The 21551-nt window shown below is 40.8% G+C and overlaps 1 protein-coding gene across 2 annotated transcripts in view; it reads right to left on the reverse strand.

Moving 5' to 3' along the window:
• The window catches only part of LIFR (LIF receptor subunit alpha), a 114105-nt gene that overhangs the window by 58327 nt on the left and 34227 nt on the right, over window positions 1-21551 (reverse strand). The window contains exon 1 of one of the 2 annotated variants that reach the window (XM_075588496.1): window positions 17668-17814. The exons of the other annotated variant lie outside the window; for it this stretch is intronic. The gene's annotated coding sequence lies outside the window, so the exon portion shown is untranslated. Of the gene's footprint in view, window positions 1-17667; window positions 17815-21551 lie in introns of those variants that run through there. 2 annotated transcript variants of the gene reach the window in all.

Consider the following 21551-nt stretch of genomic DNA (forward strand, 5'->3'; position numbering starts at 1 on the left):
CCGTTACAATAGGAAACCAAGGGAAATGTTCAGACAACCCCATAAATTTATTTTTTTTAAATTAAAAAAAAAAAAAAAGGAAGATGTAAATTGCATAGTTTTAACCTATTCAACAGTCGCTGACATCAGTTCACTTTGGTCCTAAATGGCAGGGGCGCACAAACTTTTGCAGCGCTCCCCCCACCCCCCTGCTGGCTATCCTCCTTGGCGTGCCCTCCTCCTTACCTCACGCGGTGTCACGTGACCCGCGGCGGCATGTTACCATGACGTCACATGACCCTGCGGCGACATTTGACGCCGCGCTGCCATGGTCACGCGACCTGGAGCCGGCTGAATCACGGTAAGTGGAGTGTTGCAGAGACCTCACGCGATCTCCCAGCATTTAATTTTATGCCTTGGGGAAGAGCGCGGGGCCTCTGCAACCGCCCGCGCCCCGCCCCAGTAATATCTCCCGCCCCCCAGTTTGTGCACCGCTGCTATATGGGATGGCAATGTCCTTTGCACGAGAACAGATCTTTGTTGCATGAACCAATTACTTGAAATAACTAGGCTGAAAGTGGGGCAGATTAATGCTATGATGATGTCAGGTTTTTTTATTTAGTATCTAGAGTAGACTATGCCAAACACTGTTGAATGTGACCGTAACAAACAGCAGCTGTGCAGGTAAGAGGAACTAAGGCTTAAGCTCTGCAATCCTATTAAATTGGTATGAAATTGGTGAACAATAAAAAGAAATTGAACACCAAAAATAGAAGCACAGAATGAGTGCCGGGATTTCTGACCAGAGAGAAGGTAGTAATTGAATAAGTGCCACCTCCCCCCCACCAACAGGGTAAATCTGCTTTCAACCCTGCTGTCTCGTGTAATTACACAAAATTGATGCCACAGGCCTCAAACAGGTTTAACCGATTAGGTGACGATCACTGCCCTTTTTTTTGCTCTTTTTTCTGGGAGAGATGTGAATGGAAGAGGAACATTGATGTTTAGCTTAGTTGCTGGTTCTGTATTGTAAAGTTGGCAGGGGGTTTATCACCATGTACACAAAACATTTGTAGGGGGTAAAAAAAAAAAAAAATAAAAAAAAAAAATAGAAGAATTTTTTGTTGCTGCTTAAAATATTAAATGTGGACAACGTGGTGTCCTAGGAGTAAGAACTTTTACTTTAAATTGTTATCAAAGGTTTCCAAGGAAATCGATTACATTGATGCATTACTTAATAGTGATTTTCTTTGTAAGGCCGAGTCCATAGAAGGACAGGCCGCGCTGAGCCGTGCGGACGCTCCGCGCTGAGCCCCTGCATCCTCAATGAGGATGCCTTGAGAGGGGGCTCACGCGAGCGTCCGCAGGCGTGCGGAGGCGCTGGATTTTTCAGCCGACAGCCAAGCTGTTTTTCAGAGCGCTGTCGGCTGAAAACATCCAATCAGCGCGGAGCAGCGTCAACGTCACGGCGCCGTGACGTCGGTGCGTCGCGGGCGATTGGCCCAGCGACGTCACTGCCTCGCCTCCCTCAGTCTCCCCCCGCCTCCGATCGCGCCCGCTGGCTCGCCTGCATGGGCATGAAATCGCTCAAATTTCAGCAGGCGAGCCTCAGCGTCAGCGCGGTCCAGCACTGACAACCCCTCTATGGCCCCAGCCTAACTTGGAACTGCCACTTCAAGATTGGTTTGACGTTGATAGTAGCCGTACGCTGCAACTTCTGTGCACGCAAATACATGAGGAATTAGGGAATTTCAAATTAAAATAGATATTTTCTAAAGTCTCTCGGCTATAAAATGCAGGCCAAGCTAGTGCAAAAAGTATTCTACCAGATTTATTTGAAAGGTGGGGGCGGGAACTCCAACTACTTTCAGAGGGATTCACTTCGATAAAATCTGGAGTTTATTGCTACAATCTTGCTTTACATACACAGCCTGGAGACTTAAAATAAATAATCCTCATCAGTTAAGCATGAAGTGTGAAAAGATTATTTCACGTGTCACTCAAACAACATCTGTCCAGCTTTTTCCCTGCAGTGCACAGAAGTACGGAAAAAAAACAGATGTAACAAATACATTCTGTCTTGTCTTGTTTCTTATCCCGGTTTGTTACAGTAAGGCACGGTTATATATTTAAAAAAAATTCTGAACCCTGAATGCGCTTTATCCTGACAAGACTAATCGTACAAAATAGTATGATAAAGCATGATGGGGGGTTAATCTAACGAGCGCCAGGGGAGCAAGCAACGGTTTCTTTCCTAATGTGTTTCTGGCCTCTGGGGCAGTTAAGGGGTTAAGGTAGCATCAACAACACAACAGATTTAGTTTGAATGCTAATCCAAATTATGTTGAATGCCAACCTTCAACAGCCTAATTTAACAAACCTGTTCTCCGTTGAGCCTCTGTTTATTTTTACTGCATAATTCACCATGGCGTGGCGTAAATAAATTCCCTCATCTTCCCAAAGCAGAAGCGCGCAGAAGCGCGCAGAAGCGCGCGCCCCCCCCCCCCAAATAATAAAGAAAACGTATCCTCTCATTTGTAAACGGTGCATGGTATTTAAAAGTGCAGTCTTACCCAAGACCAAAATAAAACTAGTGGAAATTAATAGTTTTAGTGTATTGAATATTGGTGTTTGATGTTTAAAAAAAACAAAAAAAACACCCCCCTCCTCCCCCCCACTTCCAATTAATTTGAATTCAGCCCTGGGAAGCATCTTCACAGCATATTGAATAGGGGTTATAATGAGAAATAACTGTGTAAAGAGAGGATTCTGGTTTTCGGTATAAACTGAAACACCACATGACTGATCATCTTGCACCGATCGGAAATGGAAATGAGTCCAAATTTCCCATGGTAGCATGGAGACTAAAAATAGTGCACCAATAAAAACTCAATACAAAACAGTTTTTTGGACATTCATTTTTTTTTTTAAAGATATTTTTTTTTTTTCAATTAAATGCAATAATGCACCACCAGTGCATTCAAGTGAATAGGCCTTTTATTTCACCATTGTTCCTCATTCTCCCTAGATTGTAAGCTCATACGAGTGCCCCTTTTGTATCTGTGCACGGTTTAGGATGCTTCGGTGCAGCTCTCTCAAAGGCGTGTAGCCACCAAACAACCGCAGGGTACAGCTAGTCACCCAATTAGCTGCAGGGTATAGCTAGGTCACCCAATCAGCCGCAGGTACAGCTAGTCACCGGCCGTTTCACTGCGAAGGTAAGTCCCTAACCTTAACCTCTTAATGCTAAATCGGAACCCTTACCCTAAAAACCCCTACCCTAAAAAAGGACCCAATACCCCAAAACCCCTAAACAGCAGCAATACTAACCCTCCCCCCTTTTGTATATAGTATGTAAAACATGTGACCAGGTAGAATTCTACATTCTTACCTAAACTGGCAATCATTTGGTACTCCGGTCTAAATCTGTAAAAATCCTAACATAATTGCTGCTTCAGTCAGTGTAACATAGCAGCTACAATGTATCCTTATATCACTAAGGTAACATTATCTATTGTTATAGTTTACAGCTCAAACTGCTGGGAAATTTGGCAACACATTATCACAAACAGGAAAGTGTTGCAAAGATCTTGCACTGCTGGGGAAGTGGGCTAAATCTGCTGTAGAAATCAAATGATGCTTTAAAACAGCGGTGCGCAAAATGGGGGGCGCAAGATTTTTTTTGGGGGGGTGCGGGCGGCTGCAGAGGTCAAGCGCTCTTCCCGAAGGCATTTAAATTAAATGCCGGGGGACCGTGTGAGGCCTCTGCAACCTCTACTTACCGTGATTCAGCCGGCTTCAACACGCGTGACCATGGCAACACGGCGTCAAATGCCGCTGCGGGTCATGTGACATCACGGTTGCCTTGGTAACGTGAAGTCAAATGACGCTGCTGGTCACGTAATGTGACGTCACATGACCCAGAGGCAAAGCTGGGGGTCGCACAACGGAGAGCAGGCAGGGGGGAGGGGGGGGGCACAACAAAAAAGTTTGCGCGCCCCTGCTTTAAAACATAAAATGGCATTAAGAATTGAATAATAATTTTTAAAATGCAGTAAGTAAATAAAAGCCCCCTCCAGGAGAACAATAGTGAACAGAATAGGCACAGTTATGAGTATGGAAACGCTCACGGCTATGTTGAAACAGAAAATGCCCCAATTCTATAAAACTTGGGAACCATGGCCTGGCTCGGGAGCCCCGTCTCTCCTGCAGGTTCTGGCCCAAAACTGACCCCCAACGGTGCAGGAGGGATCGGAGACACCTCCGATCCACCCCCGACAACTCCCCCCCCCCCCCCTCCTCATCCTCTCTCCACCACCCCCCTCTCTTTCTCCTTGTCGTTCCCACCTATCCCCCGTCCCTCGTCCCCCCCTCTTCTTAAATATAAAAATGGAAAATGGTTTATTGGTTTATCTCCTACGTTTCGCAGTCATGTGCCTATGACTTTTTATTTTTGTACTGCTTTGACTGTTGTCACTATCTGTATATCCCCTGCACGCTTCCAATAAAGGAAAAAGATTGTCAAAAAAAAAAAAATGCCGTAAGTATTATCTAGTAATACAGAACTGGTTCATTTAAAAACCAAAAACCATAAGATTTCAAGTTTTGCTGCTTTAACTCCTCACCCCAAAACCCCCTAAAGTTAACTCCAAATACTAATCCCTGTAACAACTTAATTACCTTCGCGGAGAAACAGGAGGTGGCCAGCTGTCCCCTGCGGCTGATAGGTGGCGGCGGATAAATGCCTGTGGTGAGATGGGCACCGAAACATCCCATTCCGGTTCGTGCACGTTTGTCCTTATTTATATGTAAAAGTTTATGTAATTAGCAAATCTCTGTACCCCGCTTTGTACGGCGCTGTGTTGGCGCTTTACAAATAAACCAGAATAATAATGGGCTATAAATTGTGTCCTGTTGTGGGAAGGTGCCAGATGGAATAAAACAGTTTAGCAAATATGTCCCTAAATGCTTTCCTTGTCCACTAAAACGAGGAAACGCTGTGCACAGCGTCACAAGGCGAAGAAACACAATACTGCACACACCTAGCCCCGACACCACATCCCCACAAACTCATTTCTACTTGACTGTATTTGTGTCTTCTGATGTGGCACACCGTGTGCTCATCTGCATGTCATTACCCAGAATTCATAGCTGCAGTGGAAGCATTGCATGCGCAGAGATAATGGGGAATGGCCGGGTTGCAGATCTGTCTGAGACATTTGAATGTGCTCACAACTGATATTTTTTATTTGTCATCTTCCAATGCGATTTTACTCTATAAACTAAAACGCACCATAAAACTCGTGCTTCCAGCTTCTCTAGAATGAAAACAATAAGACTGCACAGTGCTAATGGTATCTTCAGCTTTCTTAATGACCCATCATTATTTTTGATTGACATTTAGAAAACAAAGCTCGTTCACGCAAACGCTGTAATTGAGGAACTGATGTAACAGAGTATGCAATTACAGTCTTACCAACAGGCAAGCTAACAGCTGTGAATATTTCAAATTGAATTCATTGCTCAAAAATCTAAACACCAACAGATTTATTTATGTGGATATCTATCAACTAAAAACATATCCAAAATCTTTTACTCAGAATACATCTGCATATTCATTAAAAAGCATTAAATATAAGCACAGGATACTAAAAATTAAATAATCATTGGAAATAATTATTTGGGAGGTTTTTACAATATTTCTCTAATCATGATTTAAAAAAAAAAAAATCAACTGTTTAACAAATCTATTTCTGTTTACAAAAAACAAATAGTTGCCATATTAAACCCTTATTTTATTTGAACAAAATAAATAGGTAGAATGATACCCATTACTGGACAAGCAAATAGATTACATTATGCATGCTTTCAAACCACGCAGAGTGCTTCTTCTCATATCTGTTTATGGATCCATGAATCTACAAGTAAATTATTAATCACCATTGTTTTTCTCTTGTGCATTGTAAAATAATTACAATTACATAACTAGACAGATATGAAACTGTAAATGATGATCAGTTTCACAGGATCCAGTAAAAATAAAAACCGTACTCCCAATTATTATTTACTTTTTAAGTAAAAGCACGCCTCTACTTTAACCGCAATACTTTACAGTCAGTTTAAGAACAAACTAAAATGATATACAATGAATTGTATTAGATAGCAAAAGCCAGAAGGAAGAAAGAAGCCTTACACCGTGGTAAAGTCGATATACACCTGAGCTCTGGCGGTAGCGAGTTCCTGACCTCTGAAGCTGCACACTAGAAGACCTGCCCACCCAGAGTAGGGTGCAGTACCCTTGCCACAGAGGCAGACCCCACCCCTTCCAGGACCTGAGATCATAGCAGGTGTCCGTCCGAGGCATCAGGAAAGACTGCAGATAGGCAGGCCCTTGCAAGGTTTAAAGGCCATTACAGCCAACTTGAACCGAACACGGAAGATCACTGGAAGCCAGTGCATTATCAGACAAGATGGGAGTAATATGCTCAAAGCGAGAAACACGTCTTAGCATCCGAGCTGCAGCGTTCTGCACAAGCTGGAGCCTCCGTATCAAGCACACTGGTAGTCTTGCATATAAAAGGCATTCCCGCAGTACAACCGCGTCAGCACAAAGGCATGGACCAGTGGCTTAAGGTTCATAGACGACAGGCGTGGACGCAAACTGCTGAGAAGCCTCAGATAGAGAAACCCAGTCTTAACAACTGCAGCCACTTGGGCTCACATGTTGAGACTCTGGTCAAATAAAGATGCAGAGGTTATGAACCTGAGACATGGGCAGCGGCAGTACACCATTGATTAGGGGCAGTTCGCAAACCCCGTCCCATACTCGGGCATCTTGCCGAACCTCTAATCATTAGTCTTGTCAGGATTGAGCTTCAGTCAATTCATCTCCAGCCATGTTGCCACCTAGTCTAAGAAAGTCGTCAATGTAACAACAGCTGTCTCCTGGGCTGCCCTGGAAAGAAACATGAGATTGATAGGGAAACATATGGTGTCCTCAGGATACTGGTGGCACTTGACCATGCTTCCAGATGACAATTTTTGTTTTTATAAGAATCCAATCACATTGATAAATTATTTTTTACCTTCTACATTAGACCGACTTATACAAAATGCATTGTCTCTGATTCATAACTATTTCATGTTGTTTCAAGGGTGTTTGTTTATTTAGTTGTGAATTTTTCAAACAATTATACAACATAAAAAGTTTGAAAAAGTCCAACCAAAATTTGAATTTACATTTTTTTCCCCATCATTGAAAAATAAATAAATCCAAAACACTTTCTGGCAAAACCAAAAAACATGGACATTTTTTTTTTAGAACCCCCACCAAAACACTGGTGATAGTCACCATATGGATTAAAGATGGGCACTGTCATAACTACAAGTCAACACAAAAAAAAGTGGTATGGGGAATAGATATGTCATGCATTGCTGCTTAACACGGTCTCCTGTGTCACAATTTAACATGATCCAAACCTGAGCATGTTGGGTTATTTCACATCAGTTGAATTCTGGAAGAGGGAAACGGATGTACAAAGCTAATAAAACTATCTGCAGCTGTTACACTCTTTAGGAATGGAGCCAGAAGAAGGCTACACACGAAAAACAACATTTGCTATTAAAGCAGGGGTGGACAAACATTTTAACATTTTTGGAGCCAGTTCAAATGTTTAGGAGCCAAAGTTTTGTGGAGCGGTGGGGGCACGGCTGTTCCAGCTCCCTACTCTCACCGGCTCTGTATGTCAGAGTGTGTTTTTAAGTGTGCATATCTGTGAGTGTGATTATCACAGGTGAGCTTACTGGGTAAAAATATTCCAGTCTGCTGCTGGAGGACCCTTGGATTCTGTCCACCTGTATTACAATGGCTTGTGTTCAGCATCAAGAAACAAAGACATCATTTATGAAACAGACACACAGTACATTATGTTTATGTAATACAGGATTTCAACAAGGAAATACAAAGGACTACAGAACAATGGCTTTGTTTAGTTGCACATTGTGATGTAGTCGCTCGCACAAGTTTATCTCATTTGCTGCCAGAGAGGAGCACTGCATTGATGGTCCTTCGGTCAGCAAAGGGAATAGGTAAAAAAAAAAAAGTCCCATTCAGAAAAAGATCCTATATTTGGAAGAATGTGAAAGTACTCATGCCACACATTGCGTGCCCAATGTATTTTTGTTGCAGTTTACAGATTAATATCTGTGGTGTGAAAGTCCGCAAATAAATTAGTTTCTTTTAAACTATTAGAACCCAACTATCATCTCGAAATATAGACCAAAAGGTTAATCTCATTGGCATTCAAACATTTAAATTGAAGTGGTCAGAGATACACTCACCAAGACATACAGTATGATGAGAGACAGCAGGATGTTTGGTTGTACAGGTAGAGGCATCAGCGGCTGAAAGGGAGGTGGTGATACTTTGTCGATCATTGGTAAGATCTCACCTCTATTGCGGTGTTCAACTCTGGAGGTCACATCTCCACAAAGACATAAATGAGTGTGTTTGAAAAAGGGCTACTAAAAATGGTACATGGTATATAGCAGCAGTGCGCAAAGTGTGGGGCGCGGCGGCTAGAGGTCCCGCGCTTTCTCCCTAGGCACTTAAATCAAGTGTCGGGGGGACCTCGATAGGCCTCTGCAGCTTCTCTTACCTGATCTTCGGCGACGCGTCACCATGGTAACCGGCGCCGGGTAACGTGACGTCATGTTGCCATGGTAAGGTGACGTCACTTTACCCCGTGACATCATTTGACGTCTGAGCCGAGGAGGAGAGGGGGCGCGAGGTAGGAGGTAAGGAGGCAGGGGGGGCGCAAGTTAAAAACCCCTGCTATATAGCATCAGACTAAAGGACCTTAATATGTACAGCTTAGAGTGGTTCAACACAAACTCTTTTAATGTTTGCACCTTTAATACTACTGTAGATCAGTCCAACCCCCATGTTCCCCAGCGCGCAGGGTTTTTTACCCGACAGTCAAGACTTGGTGGCTTACATACTTATTTTTTAACCACATAAATTCCACCAAGAAATGTAGTACTACTCTACTGCAAAATCTTGCCTTTCTTAAAAGGTGCAGTGTTGCACAGGGCAATACTGATAGATGTCATTAGAAAAAGAAAACAATCATAAGCGTTTTTAAAACAGTTTTGAAAAGTTTAACCGACCTGAAATTTAGTGTGGTGTTTACTATCCATGTATGTACATTAACGGTACCCCTTCTGTAACTAGCCTCCTTCCACGCATCTCATTTCCTGTGGGCTCTAGCAAAGATGGCCAGTACTATCGTTTTCCGAAAAACATGCTCAACACTGCTCTAAATCTTTGACATCTTTCCTGTATTCTTTTTTTCTTTGATGAGGTTTGAACTCCTAATTAAACAAAACGAGCATGCATTGCAGGCAATTGCCTGCCCACATAGTAGCAACTTCAACTTCTGCTTGCAATCTGCAGTTTCATTTTACTACAAGGATACCCCACTACAACACCTATTTATAGTTTAATAGGGACAGGATTACTCTACTTATTATTGATCATAATATATTTTGAGGGGGTTACCAGATCTTTTCTGTAGCATATTTGCACCTTTGCTATAGCCTCTCACCAATATTTCTGTTCACTTGCGATTCACCACAATTACACAGACCACTTCAATCACCCACACCTCAGTTAATTTCTTTTTGTCTTGTTCTCTTGATTTATGAGGTTTAAAAAAACAAAAAAAAAAAAAATTATTTACCACAATTGCATACACTGAGTTAGGATGTTCTGATGGTTTAGATCTTGCATTTCAAAGGGAGTATGTTATTTACTTACTCTCTTAGAAAGGGACTATTTTATTGAGGGACTTTATAACGTATTTGCTGTTCTTATACATAGGTTTGTATCACTAGATTAAAAGTTACATTTTAACAGGAACGTATGGAAGCAACCTCTCCGAGTGCAACTATAGAGGGATATTTTGGGGCCATGGAGGACCTTGCTTCTATGCCTGCCCACTCTACTATAATTTAAATCTTCATATTGTAGTTTAGGACTAACTCCTACTGCATACACTTCCTCCATCTACTTTATTTGAGCTATACTATAAAACCATCTAAGATAGTGCAGCTAAGGGATTGGCCTTGCACTATCAGTCAGGTACCTCTCTCTCTACGTGCTGCTATAACTGAGCAACACTGCCAATTATATTCCTCCCTTTTTTCTTCATTCTTCCTACTATATTTCAGCACTATGCGTTATGAGAAATGCTACTGGTTAAAATATCAACAGTATTTATTACAACAAACCTTGCAAAACAATCAGGTTTCTCATGGGGGGATTATTTGCTTAAACTACAAGCCATGTATTTCTGTTCCTGCAAGTTATTACACTAAACAACTTCACCAATTATATTTTTCTATTATACCTACTTGAGGCACCACTACTATATGCTATTGTAAGGCCTGGGACATAGTAAGCGCTTAGGTGCTGATGCTCGCTCCCGCTTGCTGCCGCTCGCTCTACCAAGAGCTTTTTGCTGTCCTGACAGAGGAGACAGCAAGCGCTTGGGAGGCGGGTATCACTGTGTGTGTGTGTCACTTGGTAGCTGTCAGTGTTTGTGTGTCACTGGGGAACGTGTGCGTGTGTGTGTGTTTGTGTGTGTGTGTGTGTGTGTTTGTGTGTGTGCGCGCGTGCGCGTGTATATTATATAATATTTTAAAAATTAAAAAAAAAGACATGTGAGAATAAATTATTTATTAACATTGTGCAACTTTGATAAATATATTCACGCACGTGCGCACACACACGCGCGCGCACATGCACACACACACACACACACACACACACACATGCATACACACACACACACAAAGGCGCACACACACACACACACACACACATACACACACACACATACATACAGTATACACACACACACACACACGCATACACACATGCACACACACATATATATATATACACACACACACACATGCACACACACACACACACACACACACACACACACACACGAGACATGGATCGGGGCAGAAGGGGGACAGACCGTCAGGGGCGGGCGCGTCACTGGCCGGGGGCGGGCCAGTGACGTCACGGAGCTGGTTCGCCCTCATTGGGCGAACCGCTCACGTGACCGACCAGTCTCGCCGGCAAGCGGGGGGATTTTAAATTCCCCTAAGACCTGCGCTTCCGCAAGCGTGTAACTCTATTACAATCAGAGTTTGCAAATCTTTATCATAAGGAATCTGGGGGGGGGGGGGGGGACACATAGGGCTAACGCTATGGAGGTATTCATCCTCCTGCAAATCATTACATTAAGCAACTTTGCCACGTTTCTCCTTGCTACTTACCTTATTGTATCCTACAAATATAAGCTATTATAATAACACTGGTTATATGCTAACAAAATCTACTACCAGCAAAATCCTTGATCTGACTAGAAGTACTGACTCCAGTGGGGAATATAGTTACACTACCTATCACTACACTGATGTCCCAACAACTGTAAGGGTCAACAGGTACTGCCATCAAAGCGGCTCAGTTTTTACATTTTTTAAGTTTGTTAGTTTATTGTCACTATGCATAAACCTAAACGTGCCACTGTCACATTGTGTTACTATATGTTTCATGTTTGTAACACTCTTTAATTGGTAATACAGGTTTGAGTCTCCTATATTTTAATTAAGAATGTTAAAAGTAAATTTTTACTATTATCAACTTTACCAGTGTCAGGTGTGCGGTATCAGAATCTCTCTTTGGGGGCTATATTTGTCACCTTTAAAAAAATTTCTTTATGAGCAAAGTATGACTTCCACTAAGCGCATCTCTCAGCTTCTCCCTTCTCTTTGTATGTTATCTATTCTTCCACCCAATTAGGAAAAGGACTGGAGACAACAGCAAAGGAAGACCAAAAGGTAGCGACAAATGCAGTAATTTCTACGCTAAACTTTCATTGTTTATAAACATTGCCAGGACACATTTCCCCCCAAAAATATTTAAACTACTTTGGGGGGTAATGTCATAAATATCAGGCTGTTCCTAAGTTGTAACCTCTTAGACATATACCTACCACTAGCTCAGTTTGGCCCCATATGGGACGGTACCTTTATCTAATCTCAAATTCATTTTTCTCAGTAAAAAGACTACAACTGAATTGTGCAAGCTGTATATGGTCTCTTCTAAACATCCATCACTTCTCTCTGCTGAAAACAATTGCAATATAATCTCCTCCTAACTGTAATACACTATGGTCCTTATTCAACATGATGTGTAGCTGCTTATTTGAGAGGAGCTGAACTTCACCACTGGAAACCAGCGTCACAGCCTATTCAATGGGAGCATTGAGCGTTTGGAGACATAGACAGCATGTCACATGGTGTCTGTATGGGGGCGAGTGATCATATTGGACTGCACCTTAAAAGTTGTCAAAGAAGCCTGAAGCTTTTCATTTGTATGATTAACAACAGAGTACATATGAAGCAATTTCACAGAGTGATTTCCAGTAATAAAATAGCGTATTATGAAAGAAACTAAATTAACATTGGTTATATAGTAACAACAAAATGTAGCAAACCCTTAAAGTTATAGCCCGATTATTTGCTCATACATTTTTCATGAATTTCACTGTGACAAACATATTTAGAATTAACTGGTGACCCGAACTGAAAATGAGCCCAGTATATACGAATCAAAATTAAACAAAAAAGTAAACAGCACACACAAATGGAGGCAATCTTTGGGGAGAACTTATAACCATTAAAATGCGCAAAGTGATGCCTTTTAAAACAGGTTATAACATTTGTTTTTCTGGACATTTTTTATTTAGAAAAAATATATACATTTGATAGTCCCAAAGCCTGCAGTGCTCACATAGCAACCTCTTCTGTTATGTCCTACTGTCCTTCCCCTTCCTCCCCCCCCCCTCCTCACTAAACAGAGCCAATTTCCATGCACTCGTCAAAGAAACTTATCAAAAAGATGGTCTTCTCCTGAGCTTCTCTGATCAGGCTTGGCAGCCCTGTTGCTATCATTTTCCGACTTTATATATATATATATATATAAATAAAACACCACAGTTAAAAAAAAAAAAAAAAGAAGAACAGTGAGCAGACACATTGTATATAAGGTGTGTAATATAGTGCGCGTGCACGTGACACGCACATTTCGTTTGTATGCTGCCAGCGGTGAACAAACAATTAATGAACACACAATTCCAGGAGCTCTAACCCCAGAACCCAACGCGTCATTTATATATTTGACAAAAATAAATAAATGATGTGGTGGGTGCCAGGGATAGAGCTTGCAGGGATTGTGTGTTCAGTCTGAAAATTGTTGTAGCCAGAATGGAAAGGCCACAAAAATGCACAGTTAGGGGGGGTGATATTCTCAGTAAGCTGGGACTGTGTGGTAAAAAAACAGCACGTGCAAATAGAGTGAGCCAACGCTGCTGGGATCTGGATTTTAAACTAATTTGTTAATATAGATGTTATGTTTATGAAACATTTCCCCGTTGTACCAAAAATACTGCACATTTCCTGTCCTTTTCCCAGCAGATGTTTAAATGTGTTTTCTAAAAACCCGAAACCATTTTAAAGCCAAAAGGCAGAGGCATCAAACAAAATTATACAAGATCCTCTCTGAAATAAGTTAGAATTACTTTAATTCTATGTTACTGTTCTGGAAGGGCAAGTTTCATTTCAAGGGGAACATTGATAAGGGACGGAGAGAGTTGTACAAGAGTTGGGCAACAGTCTGTCTGTATCTTTCATCAACTTGTGTGAGGATATATTACTGGACAGCTTTTGGTGAGCTCACTACTACACTTATGTTCTACATTTGTAGGCCTGCCCCATTTATTCCTCTCCCCTCCCCACTCACCTACTGCAGTCTCCCCCATATCTTCTCATCACATCATACTCCCATGACTACCCCATCCTCCAATTCCCTCAGCAAACCCTGACATTGGCTGCCACCAGGGCATGCTACTTTAGACAAAGGGCACACACACCACACGCTGTTTATGCACTGCACAGGTCAGCTAGATACACTGTAGACTCATTCTGTATTAAGTAATTACTGCAGCCACCGCTCCAGCTTTGAACCATCACTACTCAGCTCTCACCTGCACTTTGCCTCCAGTTCCCACACTTATATCCAAAAAACGTCTTGCTTCATTTCTCATTCTCTCTACTGGCCTCTCCCTAACCCTACAGCTATCAGCTCCTTCTGCCTCTCACATCACACACCATCACCCCAAACTCTAACTATTCTACTCTCTTCCACTCCTCAGTCACGACTACTCCTACCCTGTGCGTATGACGTCACGGCTCTAAGGCTTTGGAAACTACGGGTCGCCCACTAGTACAGAAAGCACCACTCTACGCGTTTCGCCCAGTCTTGATAGACTGCATCCGGCTTCGTCAGGAGTGTGTCGCCCAGTCTTGATAGACTGCATCCGGCTTCGTCAGGAGTGTGTCGCCCAGTCTTGATAGACTGCATCCGGCTTCGTCAGGAGTGTCTATCAAGACTGGGCAAAACGCGTAGAGTGGTGCTTTCTGTACTGGTGGGCGACCCGTAGTTTCCAAAGCCTCAGAGCCGTGACGTCATACGCACAGAAGGACGCAAAGAGAGGAGCTGCGATCTCATACTGCAGGCGAAGGAGACTTGGAGGATCCAGGGGAGGCGGGGAGAGCTGCGGTGAACCCACTAAACACATATACTGTGACTAACGCTTGTTTTATATTTGCACATTGTAAGTGCGCATTTTTATACCTATTTTTTATATAAAGTTTATTATCAACCTGATCGCGCTATGTAGTGCTCTTTCCATCTCTTACATACACTACGATCGTATTGACGAGGCGAGCCTGGAGGGAGATCCATACAACACCTTTATCTAATGGGTAGCAGCCCTATCTGCTAACCGCATTCTTACCTCTAACATCTTGAGAGTAGGCTAACCATCAGAGCCAAGACTACACCCTATTATTCACCTCATTGTTAATACATCTGCACTTAAATTTTGCACTGTTTTCTGTTATTCCCACACATGCTCCTCCTGGATTGTCCGAGATCTATCACATTTCTTGGAACCCGTGAAACAGGTCCCACCAGAGGGTTTGAGCAGGGTTATTTACTATTTGACTTCATTTTAAGTTTATAATTTAGCACATATTGTTAATTGCACTTGTGAATAGTTGCACGTAATACCATTTGTTCACATTTGAGTTGTTTGCGCCTTGTGTCACTATTTTTCACAATACATTAGGCAAAAAAGGTACCATTGGAGCCAGGCAGAGATGTTGCCAACCGCCATCTCTGGCTCTTTCCTGGAGCAAATACACGATCTATCAACTTATCCCTTTATATAATTCCATTTGCCTTACATATTCTGCTAGGGGTTCAATGGCTATATTGAAGGTCAGAGGTGATAACAGTCATCCCTGTCTCGTTCCTTTGTAGACAGTAGACCCGCCGCCATAATTTGGGCCTATGGCTCTGCATACATTGCCTTTATTATATTTAAGAATGCTCCCGTTATCCCCACACTCTGCAATATTTTAAAGAAGTAATGTCAACCAACATCGTCAAAAGCCTTCTCGGCGTCTACCGTGACTTTTATTTTAGTTTTCTCTTATGCTGTTTTTTTTTCAGTTTATAGCTGCAATTACTCTTCTAATATTCTTCAAAGCAAACCTCCCATTCACAAATCCAGTTTGGTCACTATGTATTAGCGTTGGTAGTGTATCTGCCAGTATCTTGGACAATATTCTTGCCTCTTGGTTCAACAGGGATATAGGTCTGGATGACTGATTTCAACAGGTCTTTACCAACCTTGTGTAGTATTCTAATGTAGGCCCTCATCCCATCGCCATATATTCACCCGTGTCTATTTATTTGTATGCTGTTTTTAATGGATTCACTATTTCTGCACCCAGAATTTGAGAAAAAAACCCATTGAATTCATCTGGTCCTGGAGCTTTTCCATTTTTCACATGCTCGAACGCACTCGGCACATCTTTTGCTAATCTGAGCTCATTTAGTTTTTGCCTTTCTTCCGGTGTAATTAACGCAAATAAAAATATCACTTGTGAGCACATTCACATGTCTCTGACAGGTCTGCAACCCAGCTTTCCCCGTCGTCTTTTAGCTTACAATGCTTCCACTGCAGCCAGGGATTCTGGGAAAATCCATTTTAAATTACGCCTGTGCAATTACACAGCTTTTCAGCACAGCCGGGGTTAAAGAAGTGCAAAGCTAGCAAACCTACTCACAGACAGCTATGTTAACCACTTCGGTCTCATCAGTGGTATGGTAATTACTGGTATTTTTTTTTTTTATATATATATATATAAAACGGTTTTTAATGCAACCTCTTTTTTTCATGATTTCCATACAGCTTTTGATAGAATTCCTGGAATTACATTTCTCTAGGTTCTACAGTAAATTCCCCAATTATTTTTACATATTTTTTTTGTTAATATGATTCGGTTGCATATATTTCCTTGCTAGGTTCCCCATGAGTTTTCCTGCCTGGTTTCCAAATGTGTACAAATTCAGAACTCTATACTGTAGCTGTTTGATTTATTTTATTTGAATCCAAATTTCACAGATATTTGTTTTCTTACATATGTCTCTGTTTGCGAGGGTTTGCTTTTTAACTTTGAATACTTTATTAAGCGCTCTACTACAGGTTACCAATTATTTTTTCTACTTCTTTGCGTTTTGTATTCACATAAGCTATAATTTCCTTTCTAATCACAGCTGTGGCTGCTTCCCGGAATAATTAACCCTCTTTTTGGTGCGATCTGTTTTCTTCTTTACACGGGAACCTTAGATTTAGTATATTCCTCTCTGCTGTACATGTGTGATGGGAATCTCCATGCTCTATCTTTATAGTATATACATCCTACTGCGACATCTATCCAGACTGGCGTGTGCTCTGATATTAGAATATCCTCTATTATTGGCCATCGTGAGATTAAATAGGCAGTCGCTGGCAATATAGTCAAGGGAGTTGTACGCATGTGAATAAAAAGCACAGTCCCTTTCCGTTGGATTTAACATTCTGCAGCAGTGACGCACGTGGAGCATTTTTATATAAAATGTAAATAATAAAAACCAAAATTAAAAATCCTGTTTAGAAAAAGCACAAACAAAGCTTTGAGAATGTGCTTGCAGCTGGCAGCACCAGCTCTCCCTCGTGGAGGGATATTTGCAATGGTAGCCACCTATACTATATGTTACATTTTCTGTGCATTCCCATTCATTAATTCAGTCCCTGGGTTAATATACAAGTTAGCTTCTTGAGTTTAATTTTTTTTGGTAAGAATGTAACAGTTTACAGAGTAATTGTTTTTATGCCACACTGTACATACTGTACATACTTTGCAGACACATTGTACAGGCACAAGGAGATCCTGTGCAAATACCATTATCACTAAACCACAACTCCTTCCTATGATGTATATGATGTATCAACACGTTAACACGTTAAGAGGATAGCGAGTGACACAGCATGTTGAATCAGCAAGGAGAATCTGGCTTGAAATTTGCAGTCCCACCTACAATGAAAGTGAACTAAGGTCAGTTACATTTTTTAATTGGTTACTGTACATGCAGCTGGTACACGTTAAAAGTATTATTTTTTTTAACTTAACATATACATGGTAAACAAAAGTCTTTACATTGTTTATCTAATGTCTTCCGGTGATTACATTGTGATTCCTCAAGACAAGAGGTGAATTGCTGTTTTTGTTTTGCCCATTGTTTGATTAGCAATTATGAAGCCATCATCCTCAATAAAGTAACACTATGCTTGAATTCCCATACCCTGATCAAAATAAATCATAATTATTTTTAACAGAATATAAATAAGTAAAATTACTTAAAGGCCAATTACATATTTTAAATATTTATAGCAAACCTCGAGGTGTTTGGTCTGAGGAAGGGACTGCTGCTTGTCCTGAAACGTTACCATTGTTAGCTCTGATGCATCAATACATTTGAAATCATTTGATTCCACTACGATTTGTGTGCCTCTTCCTTTCTCCTATCTTAAATAAAAATACCACTTGTGAGCAGATTCAGCTCTCAGACAGGTCTGCAACCCTGCTCTTCCCCATTATCTCTTGGCAAACAATGCTTCCACTGCAGCCATGGATTCTAGGCAAGGACATGCACATGAGCACACCATATTTCTAAGAAAGCTGTCCACACTGATCAATTGTTTCCTTTAGTTTATGATCTGCTAAGAGGGACTTGTTTAGTGTTTGGATTGTTTTAATTTTTTTAGGCGTCATAAGCCACATTTATTCTGTTAACATAAACAGGGAGTGAGGGGGGATTGAAAATAAATACCCTTTTTATATTTAAAAAAATAAACACAAAAAGGGGGGAAACTGTAAGTTTGGAAATTAGAAAGATAAAGTAATAGGTTGGGGGAAAAAAACAATGTTATTCTGCATCCTCCAATACCATGGCGTTTGGACCGTATTCACTAAGCGCAGAGGAGGGGTACTGCATCCCGATCTGGCATTAATAGACATCCAAGACCCTACATTGGTGTTATGTGAATCCCAGCCTGACCACTGAATCTAGGTAACTGCTCTCTTTAGGTGCATAGATTTGTCACTTCAAACCCAAGAGTTAATAGAAATAAACCTTTACATTATAGATCTCTCCAACATGAGAAATGGGAAAAGTTGGTTTGTCTTAATATTTACCTCAAATCATTGAAGTCCTATAAAATATTTCATTTTTATGATTGTATTAATAAAAATACATGTTTTCTTACATTTGACACACACACACACACACACACACACACACACACACACACACACACACACACACACACACACACTGTGTGTGTGTCAAATGTAAGAAAACATGTATTATATACATACACATATACATACATATATGCTTGTTCTATGGTATCAAATGTTAGTCCAAATACAAAAAGGTATCACCTAATACTGTGAACTCATTTATTCTGCACTATCGCAACTTTACCAACACGGCTATTTCCGTTTTATACATATATACATATATTTCACAAGCATAATATTCACAATGTGAATACTTCTTATTTAAAATCTGTGACTCCAAGAAAGGAGGAGAGACGGGTGCCGTCTCTGAATGTGTATAAAAATAAAACAAAACAGACGATAAGAGAACTGTGAAGTCTCAATTTAAAATGTTTATGAATATTTCCAAGCCCAATTATTTAAAGCAGCAATGCCAGAAAATTGTAAATGTACTATTTTGAACACAACAAAAAGCCAAAAGATTACTTCACTCAAACTGAATATTATTGATGGTTGTTTGAAATAAACACAAAGAGGGATACCCCCAAAGGGGTCAGTGTATACCCCACACAACACCAAAAGGAGGGTATGGTGATGTCCTGTTATGACAGGAAGCTGTACTACAAAAACTGGTGTAGGGGTGTGCTGACTGGGAGTAATTGGCATTGTGGACAGAAGGAAAGAAAGCTCCCTATTATGTCGCACTGAAGAGACACCCCTGCCAAATTAAAAGTACATTTAAATTATTAAACTAGTTAAAATATATTTGTAGGGAAGTAAACAATGAACCAAAAATAGTTTAAAACAAATTAAAAATGAATGAAAGGAGACAGTGTGCTTAATCTAGACGCCAATGTTGAAAATGACAGTAGCTATTAGGCACTTTTGTATACCACAGTTATACTATTGAATTAACTGTGGTAATAGCTACTTCAATGCAATGTTTGGTCGTCAGACATCTGATCCTATATAAACGAGAGTGCTTTTTCTGAGATTGAGAATAAGAGCTCTGTATGTCTAGATGTTGGTATGCGGGTACGATAGGTGGACTAATAGTGTTGGTAATGTTATATAGACCTGAATACAGCCTCAGCTATTATATATATATGTAGAGGTATCAGTACCGTGTTAGCCGAGCTTCAATAATCAAAAAATAAATAGATGATACCGTTTTGTGGCTAACGAAATGCTTTTATTTGTGCGAGCTTTCGAGATACACTGATCTCTTCTTCCGGCGATGATAATATATATTATATATATATATATATATATATATATATATATATATATATATATATATATATATAAATAAATATGAGAGAGAGAGAGAGAGAGAGAGAGAGAGAGAGAGAGAGAGAGAGAGAGAGAGAGAGAGAGAGAGAGAGAGAGAGAGAGAGAGTCCATACCCTTATATAATCGCATACCCTGTATCACCAGACCAAGAGGTGCAGAGATTGCTGAGCCTGTAGGTCTGTAATGGTGAACCACTCGGCATAAGCAGACCACACACTCCTATGAATGGAGTTTTAGGTCATATTATCCTTGTTAGTAGGATTTAGCACTGCAAGTACATGAAGATAGGATCTAAGTCAGAGCGTTGTGCTTCCCATGGTGAAGGCTCCGAAACGCTCCGTCAGGAAAAACGCACCCGACCTCTCCGTTTAGCCTGCGCACCAGGTAGTAGCGCTGGACATACCCAACATAGGTTTCACCTTTTAGGCTTCATCATTTGAAATAATCTCTGTTTTGTTGGGTGCTACTCAGGATTAGGTTATATACAGATATATAAAACGGAGGACAGAGAAAAGCAATACCCCCAAAAATAAGTCCACTCCACAGAACTCAAATGATTATTGCTGCTGTTATAATGTTGTTCGGTTATTAAAACTTAAAGTTTAATCCTAAATCTTAGTAAATTATCCAGGGTAAGGAGGTCCGAAACAAGATAATCACAGTGGGCAAACTATATTTAATACCACAGTGTGCAGACCAACTACATATACATTTGTTAAAAAGTGGGAAGATGACTTGGTTTGTAGTATACAAAAAGTGTTCAGTATGTAGTGAACTGTCTCAACAAACCGAAGAGCTCAATTTTGTATCGGTCTTGGTCAAATCTAAATAGATCTAACGGCCACCTATATCTTGTCTCTATTTCTTCTTTTTAGCTCTTCCATTCATTAACAGTATAGAGTGCTTACCATTTAGACCAGTGTTTTTAAACAGGTGTTCTGTGGCTCCCCTGGGCATCCCTCAAGGGTTCCCTGCAATTTTCAGGTCATTTGAAAATTATACCAAATACAGAGATTCGAAAACTTGTAACATAACTACTTGTTGGTCCAATATACGGTATCATACAACTTACTACTCTCCCTCATTTGTCACTACATTGAAGGGAAAACACGGATAACCACCCTTCTTTGCTTACCAAATACAGAAGAATTTACAAAGCATCTGATCCCAGACACTATTAGAGAGGGTTGGGGCTCCTCAGAATGTCACAATACAATTATAGGGTTTCTTAACAAAAAAAATTAAAAAGTTGAAAGTCACTGATTTAGACTGCAACAATGTATCTGTACAATATGTACAGAGCTGCATGAATGTAACTTAGTAAACAAGGCCCCTATACCACTCTTACTTGCTGGTCTAACAAGGCAGACGTGAAGAGAGGTTGGACATTTAAGGACTAGGTGTCACAGATAGAAAGAGAGAGACTTAAGTGAATATAAATAATGACAGACATGAACTATGCTTGA

The sequence above is a fragment of the Ascaphus truei genome, chromosome 1 (genome assembly GCF_040206685.1).
Source record: "Ascaphus truei isolate aAscTru1 chromosome 1, aAscTru1.hap1, whole genome shotgun sequence".
NCBI lineage: Eukaryota > Metazoa > Chordata > Amphibia > Anura > Ascaphidae > Ascaphus > Ascaphus truei.